At 35.2% G+C, this 17,526-nt stretch overlaps 1 protein-coding gene across 1 annotated transcript in view; it reads right to left on the bottom strand.

Moving 5' to 3' along the window:
- Positions 1-17,526, bottom strand: part of LOC118765568 (flocculation protein FLO11-like) — a 107,801-nt gene that overhangs the window by 905 nt on the left and 89,370 nt on the right. The window lies entirely within an intron of this gene.

The raw sequence follows: 17,526 nt of genomic DNA, 5'->3' as shown, positions 1-17,526 counted from the left end.
TGTTTGTGTGTCTCCCACACCATCAACTGACAACTAGTGTTGATTTGTTTATCTCCCGGTAACTGAACAGTTCAGCAAAAGAGAATGATGAAATAAGCATCAGACTTAAATGATAAACACTGGAGTTGATTTGCTCAACTAAACTCCTCAAGGTGGTGCCCCAGCATGGCCACAGTCCAATGACTGAACAAGAACTTTGGTAGGAACCACGGCAATTGGTAAGCAACGATTTAGAAAGTAATACGGTTTATGACGTTTACGCAAAACATTAGGGCGCCAAAATAGGTGACTTGCGCATGGTTTGTATATAAAAGAAATTATCGCATTTTGTGAGAGGGTGGTGGTGGCTGTAGCGAAGGTGGTGGTGGGTGTTCTCTTGTCAAAGCAATAAGACATTACATATATGGAAACACAAACAAATTGCTAAAGAATTTTATATTCCTTGCTTGAACGAATCCTTTAGAAAGGAGGAAAATAAAGCAATATATGTCTATATGTTTGTGTATGTGTGTGTGTGTGTGTGTGTGTGTGTGTGTTGTTTTTCATTTAATCTTTATAATAAAAGCTCTCGAAATCCATGGCTGCTACAATAAAATTTGTATTCTCTTGTCGTTAGATGGTATCTGCTGTGACCTGTGATGTAAACATACGTTCTGGTTATGGTAGCTGTTATTGATTGCCAAGTCAGAATCTCACACATCAGAAAAATTTTACTATTCAAAACATGTGAGTGTGAGTATGAAAGTGTATGTGTATGTGTGCACGCATGCATATATATATGTGTGCGTATGTGGGTGGGTGACTGTATGTATTTGTGTATGTGTGTGTGTTTGTGTGTGTGTGTGTTTGTGTACTAATAAAAGAAGAGAAAAAAATGGGGGTATTTTATCATCTTATATAAATTTTATCTAAGATAGTATCTTCTGTTTTATGGTTCCACAATCCTCACCAGAGTTATACCTCATCCGCTAACTGTTAGCACTATTCACTCACTCGACGAATTCTGTAACAATCATTAACAAGCGATAGATATTCCGGTAAAATAAAATAATAAAAAAAAACTGGTTGTTCTGATTCCAAGAATATTTCTCAGAGAAAGAAAAAAAAAAAAGAAAAAAAACTAAAGCAATGAATATAAAAAATATAAATAAAAAGTGAATCTAAAAAATTTACATTTACTTCATGGATTTTGTGTTAGATGATGCAATACACATGAGTCACATAAACTATGACATATCTTAAATACACAGATATATCTCATGACATAATGATGTGACTTATATGTTGACAAACCAATGAGGAAGCTCTCAAAGTGGTTAGTTGCCTTGTTAGAAACAGCAACCAAATCTTCTTCAAAACATACTACTTTCTTTACAGAACAGAATATATAAGAAAATATCCTGAATGAATGAATATTCCCTTTTTTTTTATTGCTGAGGGTTGCTGGAAGTCCATTGTGACTTGGAGCTCTCTCCAGGATTCATAGGGACCGTGGGCCTCAAGTTCTCATTCATTTTGATCTAATGTCAGAATTAAGCTGACAAACTCTCAGAGTTGTTAGAATGTGAGGAAAAATGTAGAACAGCAATTCTTCCAATTTTTACATTCCGAGTTCAAATTCTTCTGAGTTTGCCTTTGTCTTTTCATCCTTTGGGGTTGGTAAAAATAACCACCAATAACAACTAGGGGTGGGGATCGCTGCCATCAATTACTACAACTCCATGAAATTTCTGGTCTCATGCCTATATTGGTTTCATATCTTGGCACAAGCCTTGCAAATTCACTGGATGGGTAATTTGATTAAATCAACCCTAGGCCTCAACTGGTACTTAATCTATTGACCCTGAAAAGTTAAAAGGCAAAGTCGACCTCAATGGAATTTGAACTCAGTACATAAAGATAGATGAAATGCTACTTAGTGCTTTGCCCAGTGTGCTATCAATTCTGCCAGCTCACCACCTTATCTTATGCCCATATGGGAAAGATTTTACTGTCAGGATTGTCTCCCTTAGTCGTTGCATCTACCCAGGCTCTTACACAAGCAGTGAGGGCCTTAGACTTGGAGCTGTTGAGCTCTACACCTCCTGATTTGGCTGCCATCCAAGGTTGCTGGGCTCAAACTGCCCAATTATACTACTGGTATAACTGTGGATAAAGTAGTGACTTCTCTTATAGAATTATGGAGAGAATGAAATCTATATAACATGAGAGTTTGTTGGATTGGCAGATGATGAAAAGGTTGGCTGGTTTCTTGAAACGTGAGTTGCGATTTGTTAGATCACAGAACCCCAAGACCTTAACCCAATATCATTCAGATTACTCTGGCCAAATGTAATCCTTGTTTATTCATGATATTTTGAAGTAATCATGCATTTTCTCACAGCTTTAAGATTTCAATAATATAATTGATTGTTTACATAGTGACATTGTAGGGTAAGTGTGAGAAGACAGACCTGGCTAGTTTGAATATAAACGATATTTTGGTCAGATGTGACTGGTTCAAATGCTAGAGGGTTAAGACCTCCCCATTTCTTGTATCATATCCGTAACTTCCATATGTGTCTCAGAAACCATAAACTCATGCCAGTATGGATGCTGGGTGTAAAATTATTAGGATGAAGATGATGATGATGTGAATGTCAATGATGATAATGATGATGATGATGTGTGCTTCATCCTCAACTGGTTTTTAAACACACCTGATACACCGGAATTTCTAAGCTCCATGCACTATTACAGCATAGCCAGTCACCTTACCTTGAATTTATCTTTCCTGCTGGGTTTCTAGTAATGGACCCTCACCAGGCAAGTCTTAATTATGTCTTCAGAAACTAAACTGGTAAAGTAACAGGTTGTATTTGACTAAACATTTCCAGTAAAACTGTAGGAATGTCTTGACATAAAATGTCATTCTAAATATCATCATCAATTTGATGTCCACTTTTCCATGCTTGCATGGGTAATGTGGAAATTGTTCAGGCAGATTTTCTAGGGCCAGATGCCCTTACTGTCACCAAACCTCACTTGTTTCTAAGCAAAGTAAATTGCTTTTATGACAGCCATATTTATTTACAACTAATACATGATGTCAAGACGAAGCGATACATACAGGCACACACATATACATATGATGGGCTTCTTTCAGTTTCCATTTGCCAAATCCATTCTCAAGGCTTTGGTTGACCAGAGGCTATAGTAGAGGACTATAGCCCTTCCTGAGATGTCACACTGTGTGATTGAACCTGAGACCATGTGGTTGGGAAGCAAGCCTCTCTTAACCACCCAGCCACACACCCACAAACACAACCATGCGTGTGCACACACACACATACACTTGCCCTGGGTACCATGCAGTAGGATTGAACTCAAAATGACATGGTTGGGAAGTGAGCTTCTTAAACAAACAGCCAAGCCAACATCATAAGAATCAATATTTTTAATAAAATGTTCATCAGTAATTATGAATTTGTTTAGGCAAAATATATCTTTCAATCGTTCGACAGTTTATAAATTCAAAAATAAAACTAAAAATCACTTTCTATGTTTTCCAAATTACCAGAACAGCTGATGGCTGATGAAACAAATAATTATATTAGTTATTAATTTAATTACAAAAAGAAAAAAAACACACGACAAATAAAAAAGAGGGAATTATTTTTATCAAAGAGGGGCAATAAATATTATTTCAAGTACATGGGTTGTAGTCTTAATCCATTATTTTAACCCATGACCCTAGTTTTTTGCACAAATTATGAGCAATGCATGATACCTTGAGCACCTAAACAGGAGTCCAGTCTGCTGAAAATATCTGTAGTGAGGCTCCTACTGAGATTTGAACAGCCACAATCATGTTCTCTGGCTCAGGACCAAATAATAAGAGGCAAGGCCAGTCAATCCCATTTATGAAAAACAAATTGTGTCACCATAAAATGTATTAGTGTCTATATGAACATGGCTCTACCAATCACATTGGCTGGTATGCAACCAAGTGAGAGGGTGTCTTCTTGCCAAATACACTTGGTTGAACATTCTAGAAATTCCATGTAATGTTATAAAAAGCTGAGATTTTGAACCCCCAGACAGAAAGATTTCTGACGCTACTCGAAACTATGTCACTCAATTCTATGTTAGGCATTCTCAGTTTTTCTACCTGTTCTGTCTAGAAAGACCTAAGATGCAACTTGAAACTATTCCAATTCCTTCTACTTAATTTGTTTTCAATCATTACAAACTGTCATAGTGTTACTGTTTAATCACTATATATATAAAGCTGAAGTTGTCTGTGTGTGGCAGGTTTGGCAGTCTTCAACTAACACTATCTCCTCCGAAACCCTGTGGCGCAAGTTGACCAAAATTGAAAGCATGACAGAAAAAGGCTTGCTCTTCCTTCTGTAGAAGAAAAAATTCAAATCGGACCATGGTATCACCAACAATTATTTACATAAAAAAGGTGCTTATTTTCTATGAAAATCCCTATTTTTTTACGATTTTTTGACTGCTGTGTCGCCATTTTTCGGTGTATTTCAACCAGAAAAATGTTCACTTAAAGAGAATAACTAGCTACATGATGCAAAATTTTTACTTTTCAAAAATTCTTATTCTAAAGGGTCGAAAGAAACCCGAGCAACGCCGGGTGATACTGCTAGTATATTATATAGTGAAACTTGTAGCTCGTTCCATTTTGTATCTCTTAGGCAGATATTCCATGGAAATAAGATGCTTCTGAACCAATAGCATGCTGCACAGAGCACTTGGTAGCATTTCCTCTTGCTTCAGCTTCATGTTCAGAGTTCAAATGCTGTCAAGGTGGACTTTGTCTTTCATCTTTTCAAGAATTGATAAAATAAATACCAATTGAGCACTGGTGTTGATGTAACTGGTTAGTCACAAAACTTCAGACTTTCTACCTATAGTAGAAAGAATACTCTTTACTCTTTTACTTGTTTCAGTCATTTGACTGTGGCCATACTGGAGCACTGCCTTTAGTCGAGCAAATTGACCCCAGGACTTATTCTTTGTAAGCCTAGTACTTATTTTGTCAGTCTCCTTTTTGCCAAACCGCTAAGTTACAGGGACATAAACACACCAGCATTGGTTGTCAAGCGATGTTGGGGGACAAACATAGACACACAAACATATACACACACATACATATAGATATACAATGGGCTTCTTTCAGTTTCCGTCTACCATATCCACTCACAAGGCTTTGGTCAGACCAAGGCTATAGTAGAAGACACTTGCCCAAGGTGACACACAGTGGGACTGAACCTGGAACAATGTGGTTGGTAAGCTAGCTACTTACCACACAGCTACTCCTATTCCTATATTGAATATTAATGTGAGAATTATGAACATAAGCACAGATATGGTTATATGGTTAGAAAATCGCTTCCTAATCACATGGTTTGGGGTTCAGTTCCAATGTGTGACTCGTTGGGCAAATATATTCTACTATTGCTTCAGGTTGACCAAAGTTATGTGAGTGGATTTAGTAGATGGAAACTAAAAGAAGCCTGTCATATATGCACTATGGACAGTCCCTTGGTCTCCCTCTAGATCATTCTTCCAGGGTTTTACTCTCATTTGACCCATCAGCTGCGGGATGGAAGAAGCCTCGTGACAGATTCCATTTGAGATGACTGGACATGATTTGGGAAGGTCTGTAGAAGCTCAACAGAGAGCACTGGTGGACCTGGTTGGCTCATTGCTTGATGACGTCTCTGGGACCAGGACCTGGGATGACCCCCAGCCTAATCAAGCAACAGCATGTAACAGGCAGCAGCATATATATGTGTGTGTGTGTGTGTGTGTGATCACTGCTTGACAACTGGTATTGGTTCGTTTACATTCTCATAACTTAGCAGTTTGGCAAAAGAGACTGACAGAATAAGCATCAGCCTTAAAAAAAAAAAAAACTGGGGTCAATTCATTCAACTAGAAACTCTTCAATTTGGTGCTCCAGCATGGCCAAAATCTGATAACCGAAACAAGTAAAAAACAAACGACAAAAAGGGCAATGGGCAGCCGACCAGTTGTTGCTATTTACCAATAACTATAGAGCAACCCTAAGTGCATTGAGCGTCAGAGCCAGCGCAAAAACGCAGTTTTGAGGACCACTTAAAAGTACCTTCCCATCAATCATCAATCTTGGAAGTCACATTAAAAACATTTCGTAGTTCCTTGCACTTTCTTCCTTCTTCTCACTTTCTTCCCCTGATAAACCGAACTCAAATAAATCTCTTCTGGCGAAAGCAGCAATTCTCCTCTGGAACTTTTGGCACTTAGCAAAAGCACTATAACCAATATTTATGCGAAAAAGTTAGGGGAATATTTTCTTTTGCATATCTTATTCCAGCTCTTGATTTTTGTCTCAGTGTTGTTTACGGCCTTTCTTAAAGTAATAAAGCATACATGCATAAACATATTGATATATATATATATATGTTCATATATATATATATATGTGCACACACATACATACATGTATATATATATGCATATATATATATACATATATATATGCATATATATTATGTATATATATATGTATATATATGTATATATATATATATATATATATATATATATATATAAATATATTCATATATATATATATATATATAGATATATATACATACATACATACATATATATATATATTATATAATATATTCATATATATATATATATCTATATATATATATATATATATATATATATATATAGATATATATACATACATACATACATATATATATATATATATATATATATATATATGCACAACTATATATATATATATATATATATGCACAAATACACATACCTACATATATTGCCCACACATATGTATACATACCTGGGCATACATACACTTTTGTACACATATCTGTATACATGCATATAGTTATGTCAAAACATATACACAAAGCTATAATTATATATTCATAAATATATATGCGCATACCTTTATCTACACACATATTAACTTATATGCATGCATACACATGCACACATATACATACCTATGCTCATACGCACCTATACATACACGTACAATTATACACACTCCAACACATACACATACATCTATACATACACTCACTTATACATAAACACTCACATACAACTACATAATCACATACCTATGCATACACACATATGTACATATAACACATGCATTTATGAACCAACAAATGAATGTCTACATGGTTGCTTTACATGTTAGAAATAGCAGTCAAACACTTTCATATTACACCATACAGTCTTAAAAATGAAGGACTGTTTGATAATAAATCTGGCACAAGATTAAAGTGAACATTAAAATGATGATTATTATTATTATTATTATTATTAATATTATTATTATTATCATCATCATCATGAATATCTTTATATATAAAAGAGAAGTTGTGTGTCTGTCTCCTATGATTTAGATTCCTAACTACTCCCGCATTTTGCGGTGCAGTTTAACCAAAACCGGGTATCTTATAGTCGTGATTCATATCGAGCCCTTCTGGGTATTAGCGCGCATCTACGATGAGTCTACGATTTAAAAAATAATTTACCATTATTTTTTTCCATTTTAATGCATTTTTTTCGCTATTATATAAGGGAAGTAACTCTCTAAAAATGTCTACGATGAGTCAACGATTTAAAAAAAAATATACCATAATTTTTTTTCCATTTTAAATGCATTTTTTGCTATTTTTTGGCTATAACTCTCTAAAAATGCTTATATAGTTATTTCCCTTACAAACCTGAGCAACACCGGGCGATACTGCTAGTATTTAATATAGTGATAATTAATAAACAATGAGAAGCACATGGCTCAGTGGTCAGAGCATTGGGCTCACAATGATGAGATTGCAAGTTCAATTCCAAGACCAGGCTGTGTGTTGTGTTCTTGAGCAAGGCACTTTATTTCATGTTACTCCAGTTCACTCAGCTGTAGAAATGAGTTGCGACATCACTAGTGCCAAGCTGTATCAGCTTTTGTCTTTTCCTTGGATAACATCATTCACCATGATTGATCACTAGCCACTAAACCTTTTTTATTTTCTCTCCCTGTTTATTTCTGTGTTCCTTTCCGTCGAAGAGCATAGCCTTGAAACATAAAAGACTTTCTCACTTCCCGAGTGTTAAACTAATACAGCTGTATTTTGTAAATTCTCACTATATATATGTATGTATATATATATATATATGTGTGTGTGTGTGTGTGTGTGTGTGTGTGTGTGTGTGGTGTGTGTGCGTTGTGGTGTATATATATATATATATATATATATATATATTATATATATATACGGTTTAAGTAATTGAGATTCAAGGAATTCTGATGAAAGTCTTGAACTACAGAATTTGTGCATGTCCATATAGAGCTCATAGTGAATTGTTAATCAAGTTATGGAAGAATTTGGGATACAGTCATGTGAAATTTCTGAGAATCGAGTAAGAAGCAAAGTGACTGTCATATCGTGTAGAGGAACAGATTGCTATAGAAATTTACAAGAATCACAGATAAGTTCGATTCCCTACATAATATTATATATTGTACATACAATATTTGTACATACCATATATATATATATATTATATATATATATATATAAATATATATATATATATATATATATATATAATATATATATATATATATAAATATATAAACAGGTTTCTTTCAATTTCTGTCCATCAAATCCTCTCTCAAAGCTTGGTCAGCCTGAAGTTACAATAGAAGACACTTGCTGAAGCTGCCACACAGTGGGACTGAACGCTTGTACCATGTAGTTTGGAAGCAAGTTTCTTACCAGACAGCCACTTCTTGCTGTATTTCTACACCATTTTGTATGTGAATCATTAAAGAAGCTAACAAAAAAATATCTACGTGATGAGGAAGAAACGATGTTGCAAAATGACTCACACCGTTCTCATATTGTAAATAATTATGGGAGACAACTCCAGGCATGTCACACATCATTGTTTTGACCTCATCAGCGAAATATAATCTGTTCACATAATTTGACGAAGTAGTGATGGAAAAGATCACAAAGTAAATATATAAAAAAATGAAATATTTGTTTGAGGGGCGGAAACAGAAATAGAATCGTTTAGAGATTAATTAATTGAAGCATGCTATACTTGCATTAATGCTGTACAACGTGTGACACTACAAGACATTTATTATCCACTTCCCCTATTTAACCTGACTGATCATGTAAGACTAAGTGAAGAAAAGTGATAACAATATGATGGTGAAGTGTTAATATATCTCGGAAACATTGACAAGGTTTGGTGTATCTGCTCATAGAGCGAAGATCAAGTTTCCTAAGTAGAACTGTTGAATGCATTTATAATATGTAATTACTTCATGCATAACAAGTCTCAGTTTGGAATGAGTAATGACTTTAGAATCAGCTTAGAAGCATGTCACCTAAGAAGACCTGATTAAACGAATGCATATTATATATATATATATATATATATATATATGTATGTGTATATATATATATATGTATGTATGTATGTATATTTATATATATATATAATATATATATTATATATGTATATATAGGTATATATATATATAATATATATAATATATATATATATATATGTATATATGTATATAATGTATATATATATATATATACATATATATATATGTGTGTGTGTGTGTGTATATGTATAATATATATATCTATATTATATAATATATATATATCTGGGTGTGTGTATGTGCATATATATATACTATAGAGAGAGAGAGAGAAAGTGAGAGTGAGAGATACATAGATAAATTGATAGATTGATATATATATATATATATATATATATATAATATATTATATATATATTGATAACGATATAAATATATGTAACAGTAGTACATTGCATTTCGAACAACTCTCTGATCATAAATAAATCATGATATATATATATATATATATATAGACATAACATGCAAACATATACATATATCAATACACACACACACATATACTATATATATGTATATCCATGCGTGTGCGTGTGTATCAGGAACAGATAGTTGCTAATGAAGGTGATTAAATTACTCTTGTTCTTTTCTCATCCATTAATTGATATTTCACTGCATATTTTCTTGACGCCATACTCTTCAACAGATGTATATTAAGTTCTAACAACTGGATGTTAGCATAACTATCCCATAATAAAATCGTTATATATATATATAGACAGGTTTAAGAGACAGAATCACCCTCAAGCAATTCAATCATCATTGAATGACATTATCCACAACAGGTACATATAGGACTAAATATTAAAATGTGTGTAGTAAAGTATATGATTTGAAATAAGAATTGAAGGTATTAATTTTGATAATTTGGTATAAGAATTGTAGGTATTAATTTTGATAATTTTAATATTTAGTCCTATATGTACCTATTGTGCGTCCCCAAAGTCCATCCCCTCTTCACCGTGGTGGGGATGCTGGCAACGGGTACTGTCAGAGCTATGCCGTCGGGAACTTTGGTTCCTGGTAGGGCCACCCAAGGTGATTGGTCTGACACCGAGTGGTATTAGGGCCACAACCCGGCAGAGAGGGCTCTGGTGAAAATCCTCAGAGCGTCTGTTTCGGCAACCAGCGGCTCCTTGGTCGTTCTGTCCCTGCATCTGTGGCAAACAATCTGTGGCAAACAGGATGTCTCCACATGCAGGATTGTTGGGGACCGCTTGTGAAATCCACATATTCCCATGAAACTTCTTCCATGGTAGATGAAGTCGACTCAACCCACCCAGGGTGAATGTTGCCACAAGTACAAGCAAGTACCTATTGTGGATAATGTCATTCAATGATGATTGAGTCGCTTGAGGTTGATTCTGTCTCTTAAACATATCTATATATATGTATATAATAGAGTCAGTAATTAATTTTAGGACCATTAAATTGAACTCCTCTTCCCTGTGGACTTGGAAATAACTTCCCTAATATTAATATTAATTATATATATATACACATACATATATATATACACACACATATATATATATATAGATACGTACATACATACACATACATGCATATAAATACACGCACACACACACACACATGTCATGTAGGTTGATAGGGTAAAATCCCAGCTGTTTCCTCTTGAAGCACATCTACTTATTCCATTATTATCATCAAATACGTAGTCTCAGATGCTGCTGGATGTTAGTTCAAATTACATATTAAAATTGAGAATTATGGAATTTTTATTTGCAGTGTTAATGTCTAACAAAACAGGTAATTGGAGATCTTTTGGTTTGTTTATTCACAAATACATGGGTTTCATTTGCTAATAGAAATTATAAAGTGTAACATTTAAGGAATTTTCTACCAGAGATTCTTCAGATAAACAAATTACTTGTTCTTATTTAATTTCTCTGAAGAATTTCTAATAAGAAATTCCTTACATATCTGTCTAACATGTAAGACTTTGTAGTTCCTATTAGCACATGTAACATATGTAATGGTGAATAAATAGTACCCAAAAATTTCCAGTCTGCTATTTTGCTATATATATATTTATATGTATATAATATATGTCTTGCAAACAACTTGCACATGCAAGTGCTACCAGTCGAGAACTCCACATACTGGAAGCCAGTAAGTGTATGGGGTCATCAGGAGAGAATGCATGCCATTTCGGGCCTACCTCTTGATGGCATCAATGTGCACTGCCCCCACTCACTGATATGAGGCCCCACTTGCTAGATCAACTGGTTATTAAATAAAGCTCACTATTTCTCTGGCCATTGCTCATCGTCTCTTTTTAACCAAATCCAGTGGCTAGCCTTCTCCACTGTAGTTTGGATATCGGTCATGGTGGTATTGACTTTACGATGAGTTAGGCCTAGCGATAACAACAGTCGTCTCACACTGTGTCCAGCAAACCCTCTACAACCGATTTCAATTGGAAAATGTTCTGCTTTCTAGCCTGCGTCTTCACATTCCTCGAGGATGTTTACATAACGGTCAATTTTTTGAGCCGAGCGGTGTCCATGTTATCTTCATCAGGAACCGTTAACTCGACTTTCCTTCTTTCACACTACATCAAAATATCTGGTTCTTTGTAACTGGGATGGGAAAGAACCCCTGGCACCCAGGTAAATCTGCAGTCACTTTCCAATAGCCGTTCCACTTTTCAGCTCTCACAGGAAGTTTCTTCTTCTTCTTCTTGAAACGAATCCGCTGACCTGAGCACAGGAAGGTAATGAAATCTCCTTTTGGTATTTTCAACGGTTTTTTCTCAGTGTTGTTGAGATGAATTTGGTTCTTTATAGCATTGAAGATCATCTTAAGGACCAAGTTGTGACTCCATGTATACCTATTCAATGCTAATATATAAAATATGATATCTACTCCTCATTTTGAGTATCCAACAACAATATGAGTCTTCAAAGACAGTTGCTCCAATAAATTCTAAAATAAAATTTAGGATTTATGGAGGGTCAAAGTTGGAAACGAAAAATAGGGTCCTTTCTCTGTGTTAACTTCCGTTTTCTTTTTTATGTTGTTGTTTACGTATTTCACTTGTTTTACCCTCGTTTGTTTACATATTTCATGTTATTTGCACTGTTGGTGACGTCCTGTATTCATATACACATTATATATACGTTATATATAATATATTATTTAATTTTTAATTGAACACAATGCATCCATTTCCAAGTAGGTATATATATATATTGAGTCTATAAGAGATAATGGTGTCAATGAGACCCAATATATGTATATATGTATATGTTGATAGATAGATAGATAGACATTTATATTTATAATTATGAAAGTTACAGAGAAAGTTTTAGCTTAATTGATGAAGAACAAAATTAGATTATACAGAATTAGACGAGATGCAGCTTGGTTTCTTGCCAGGGAAGAGTATTACAGATGTTATCTTCTAAGAGTGTGAGCTAAAAGTAAACCATTGTACTTGGCATTCATTGGCCTGTAGAAAAATCTTTCACGAAGTCCCTTGCTTTTTTATCTCTAAAGACGTTCAGAGTTGATAAATGTCTTGTTAAAGTGATACAAGACTTGTATAGGGGTGCTGTCAGTAGGGTGATAATTGGCCATGACAAATTTAGTGTACACAGTCGCCTCTCATTCATCATAGTACTCCAAGCCATAACAGAGGAATTTATAACTGGCTGCTGGTAGGGGCAACTATATCCTGATGACCTCACACATATAGCAGAGTCTGTAGTAGAGATAGAAAAGCAATTCTAGTATGGAAGCAAAGCCTTAAATTAAAGTGCCTTAAAGCTAAGATTGTGAAGATCAAAGCTGTTGTTTGCAAGAAAGCAGGTAAGAATATCTCTCCATCAGGTAAATGGCCCTGTTCAATATGTAAGAAATGAAAAGGAAATAATTCCATTCCTTGCACACAGTGCAAGATATCTGTACATAAGGGGTGCAGTGGAATCAAAGGTAGATTAAGAGAGAAAGTCATCTTTGGAAGGGGCACATGTGCAGGAACAACACATAGGAATTAAATTTTCCAAAATGCCCAGATGGCTCCCTAAAGTTTGTAGATGGTTTCTGTTACCTAGATGAGCAAATTAGCAATAGAGGAAGATGTTCTGAAAGTTTATTTGCCAGAGTAAGAATAGGATGGTGAAAGTTTAAAGTCTCTTTTGGCAACAGAAGGCCTCTCTCAGATCAAGAGGTAGATTGTATGGTGCTTGTGTATGAATGGTTATGCTCTGGGGTAGCGAGGCATGGCCCTGAATGAAGAGGACATGTGAAGAATGGAGAGAAATGAAGCCGGTATGCATTGATGGATGTGAAACATCAGTGTGTGCTGTGTATGAAAAAGTGCATATGTGTTGAGAGAGAAGTTAATCCTAAGCGGAATCAGATGTATTGAGATTACAATGGTTTGGACATGTGATATGTATGAATGAAAACATCTGTACAAAAGAAGAGTCAAATGCTTGAAATGGATGGAACCTGTAGGATAAGGAGACCCAGGAAGATATGGGATGAATTAGTAAGGGCCAATCTCAAGATGTTGAGCTTCACAGAAGATACAACAATGGACTAAGATGTCTGTTGATATGAGGTTCTTGAGAAGATCTGCCCACCCCAGCAAAACTGAGACCCGGAAGTGTTGTGTATATTGTGCTCCCCACAACATGTTACATCAATTCACACATGCTACCCAAATGACCCAGGCTACATCTCTTCATGCAATATGCTTGTCTCTCTCCCATTGCTCCTTGTCATCTCTCACATTCTCATCTCTCTCTCTCTCTCTCTCTCCTCCTGTCGTCCTTCTCCTTTCTGTATCATTGCTATCCTTCTGTTTCTCTAAAACCCCACATCCACCTCTAACTGAATTCCTCTCCTCCTCTTTTATTCCTCTCTGAAACTCTTATGAGCCTCCCACTCATTCACCCTGACCAATACCCAGTACCACTTCACTTACATTCACCCCCTTGTACCTTGAGGCTACGTCCTAACACATCAATACATTCTTCTCTCTCTCTTCTCCTGTCTCTGTTTCTGTCTGTCTGTCAATCTCTCTCTCTCACCAATAAAGACAGCCATGTATCTCCTTAGACCATGATACCTGTTTTTGTCTCCCTATTATAGTTTAACCTCTCATTACCTGACATAAAACCACATCCCCCCAGTACCAACTGTTTCCTCTCTGTTGGGGTGGGGGGGTACTTCCCTTAAAAGTTCTTTGGTGACCTTGTCAGTGCTGGTGTCATGTAAAAAGAACACAGTACACTCTTTAAAGCGGTTGGCATTAGGAAGGACATCCAGCCAGAGAACCAGTACCAAAGCTGACTACAGCTCAGCACACACAGACATTTGGCTTGCCAGCTCCTGTCAAACCATCTAAAGCAATGCCATAATCGAAAATGGATGTTAAATGATGATGATGATGATGATGATGATGATGATAATGATATACATACATACATACATACACACATGCACACACACAAATATATATGTATTTATGTATGTATGTATATATGTATGTATATATTATATATATATATATATATGTATGCATAATTTCCAAACTCATGTTATATATAATCATGAACCATATTCTGCCAACCAAATTTACCAGACGGTTTCATGTGAAAATATTTGGTTATGCTTTATGCATAGGGAAATGTGATTTCGTATGCAACCATCTGGCAAACTTGCCTGGCTAAGCATGGTTCTCGTAAAGTATCAAATTAAAATTACATGTATGTATGCACATACAAGTACATATATATACATCTCTCTCTCTCTCTCTCTCTCTCTCTCTCTCTCTCTCTCTCTCGTATATATATATATATATATATATATATATATATATAGGCATAGGAGTGGCTGGGTGGTAAGTAGCTTGCTTACGAACTGCATGGTTCCAGGTTCAGTCCCACTGTGTGGCACCTTGGGCAAGTGTCTTCTACTATAGCCTCAGGCCGACCAAAGCATTGTGAGTGGATTTGGTAGACGGAAACTGAAAGAAGCCCGTCGTATAAATATATATATGTATATACATATATATGTATATATATATATATTTATATCTGTATGTATATGTTTGTGTGTCTGTGTTTGTCTCCCCAACATCATTTGACAACCGATGCTGGTGTGTTTACGCCCCCGTAACTTAGCAGTTCGACAAAAGAGAACCAATAGAATAAAGATTAAGTCCTGGGGTCGATTTGCTCAACTAAAGGCGGTGCTGCAGCATGGCCACAGTCAAATGACTGAAGCAAATAAAAGAATGCAAGAATATATATATATATATATATATATATGATGGGGTGCTGAAAAGTTCCTTAGAAAACTGAAGAACTACAGCAAAATACCCATTACACTCCAGGAGTGTAATGGGTACTTTTTACATACCACTGGCACGGATACCCTCTACATGACAGTAGCAATGGCCATGATTACAATTTCCTGGGTACCATTTTCATGACACTGGCAACGACATGATTATGATCTCACTTGGCTTCAGGAGTCATATTACCAAAAGTTTTGCTCACTCATTATTGCCTCAGTGAGGACCAACATGTACATACATAAGTGTATATATACATATATATATATATATAAGTGTGTGTGTGAATCTGCTACATATGTGGAAAATTGGTGTGTGTTTGTTTGTGACGTTAGCTAACTCCTCCTACATTGTTTTATTGATTTTGATGACACGTGAGTAGAACTCATGTCTGGAAACCTCATGGCATACTTAGATTGTACAAAAAATCGATAATATGGACCCTGGAAGTGATCTTTATATCTACCTCATATAATTATTTATTTTAAACACCCAAGGGAAATATCCATAACACCTACATTATATTTTTTAAATAGTCAAGGGAAATAACCCATAGCACCTGCACTATATTTGAATTCTTATTTTTAGGTAATTAATTTCATGTTATTACATAACTAACTTCACAATTTAGGTATTCATAACTTATTGGGATTTCCAAAAAACAAATCCTATGTAAGACAGTTCGGTATTCTCAATAAATGCACAAAAACTGTTGTAAGGGCTACATACATTATGAGAATTGAAATAAGGGATAAGCCCCACTTTCCCAAGAATTACCGGGTATGTCCACTTGTATATATATGTATGTATGTTTGTATGTATGTAATATGTTTCTATTTTGTTCTTCATTTTTAAGATAGTAGGTTATGATTTGAAATGCATTCAGCTGTTATTTGCACCACATCAAGTGAATACATTAAAGATCGTTTGATTAATGATATTGGACTGATCATCTATTGTCAGTTAGCCAGGGTTACTGTTCGTCTTTTTATCAACTTATTTATCTTTAGTTGCTTGAAGCAATGGTGCTCCCCACTTTGTCCCTCTCCGTCCCTCTCTCTGTTCTTCCTTTGTCTAAGATACCTGTCAATAGATTGTTATCCCTATTAATTAATGTGATGCCTATTAATTAGCAGCATTCTGTGGAGAAGGCTAAGTCTATTATATACTATATCTAGGAACTACACCATATATGTGCAGGCACGGTTCTGTGGTATGAAGTTTGTATGGGTGTGTGGTAAGGTGTTTGTTTTACAATGCCATGCTTCTAGGTTCAATCTCAGTATGTAGCACCTTGGGCAAATGTCTTCTAGCCCTGGGCTAACCAAAGCCTTGTGACTGGCTTTGGCAAATGGAAACTGAATGAAACCCATTCTACATATATACAAACAAACATACATATATGCATACATATCCATATTTAGTCATATAGATACATACACACACATATATATATTCTCCTCTTGGCAGTCCATTGATCTCTGATGAAGACATAGTCTGTGGTATGTGTATATATATATATATACGAAAGAAGGTTTGAAAATGCAATTTAATAGATGTTTATTTACTTTACCGGTTTCACTCTTTGGAAAAAGAATGTCAAAAGTAACATGTAGAAGTTTGGTTGCGTTAATTATTGGTTGTTGCAAATTGCTACATTACATATATACAGTCTTTGGCATATATATATATA

The sequence above is a fragment of the Octopus sinensis genome, linkage group LG12 (genome assembly GCF_006345805.1).
Source record: "Octopus sinensis linkage group LG12, ASM634580v1, whole genome shotgun sequence".
Lineage (NCBI taxonomy): Eukaryota > Metazoa > Mollusca > Cephalopoda > Octopoda > Octopodidae > Octopus > Octopus sinensis.
The sequence above is the reverse complement of the archived record's forward strand: the minus strand, read 5'-3'. Positions and strand labels throughout refer to the sequence as shown.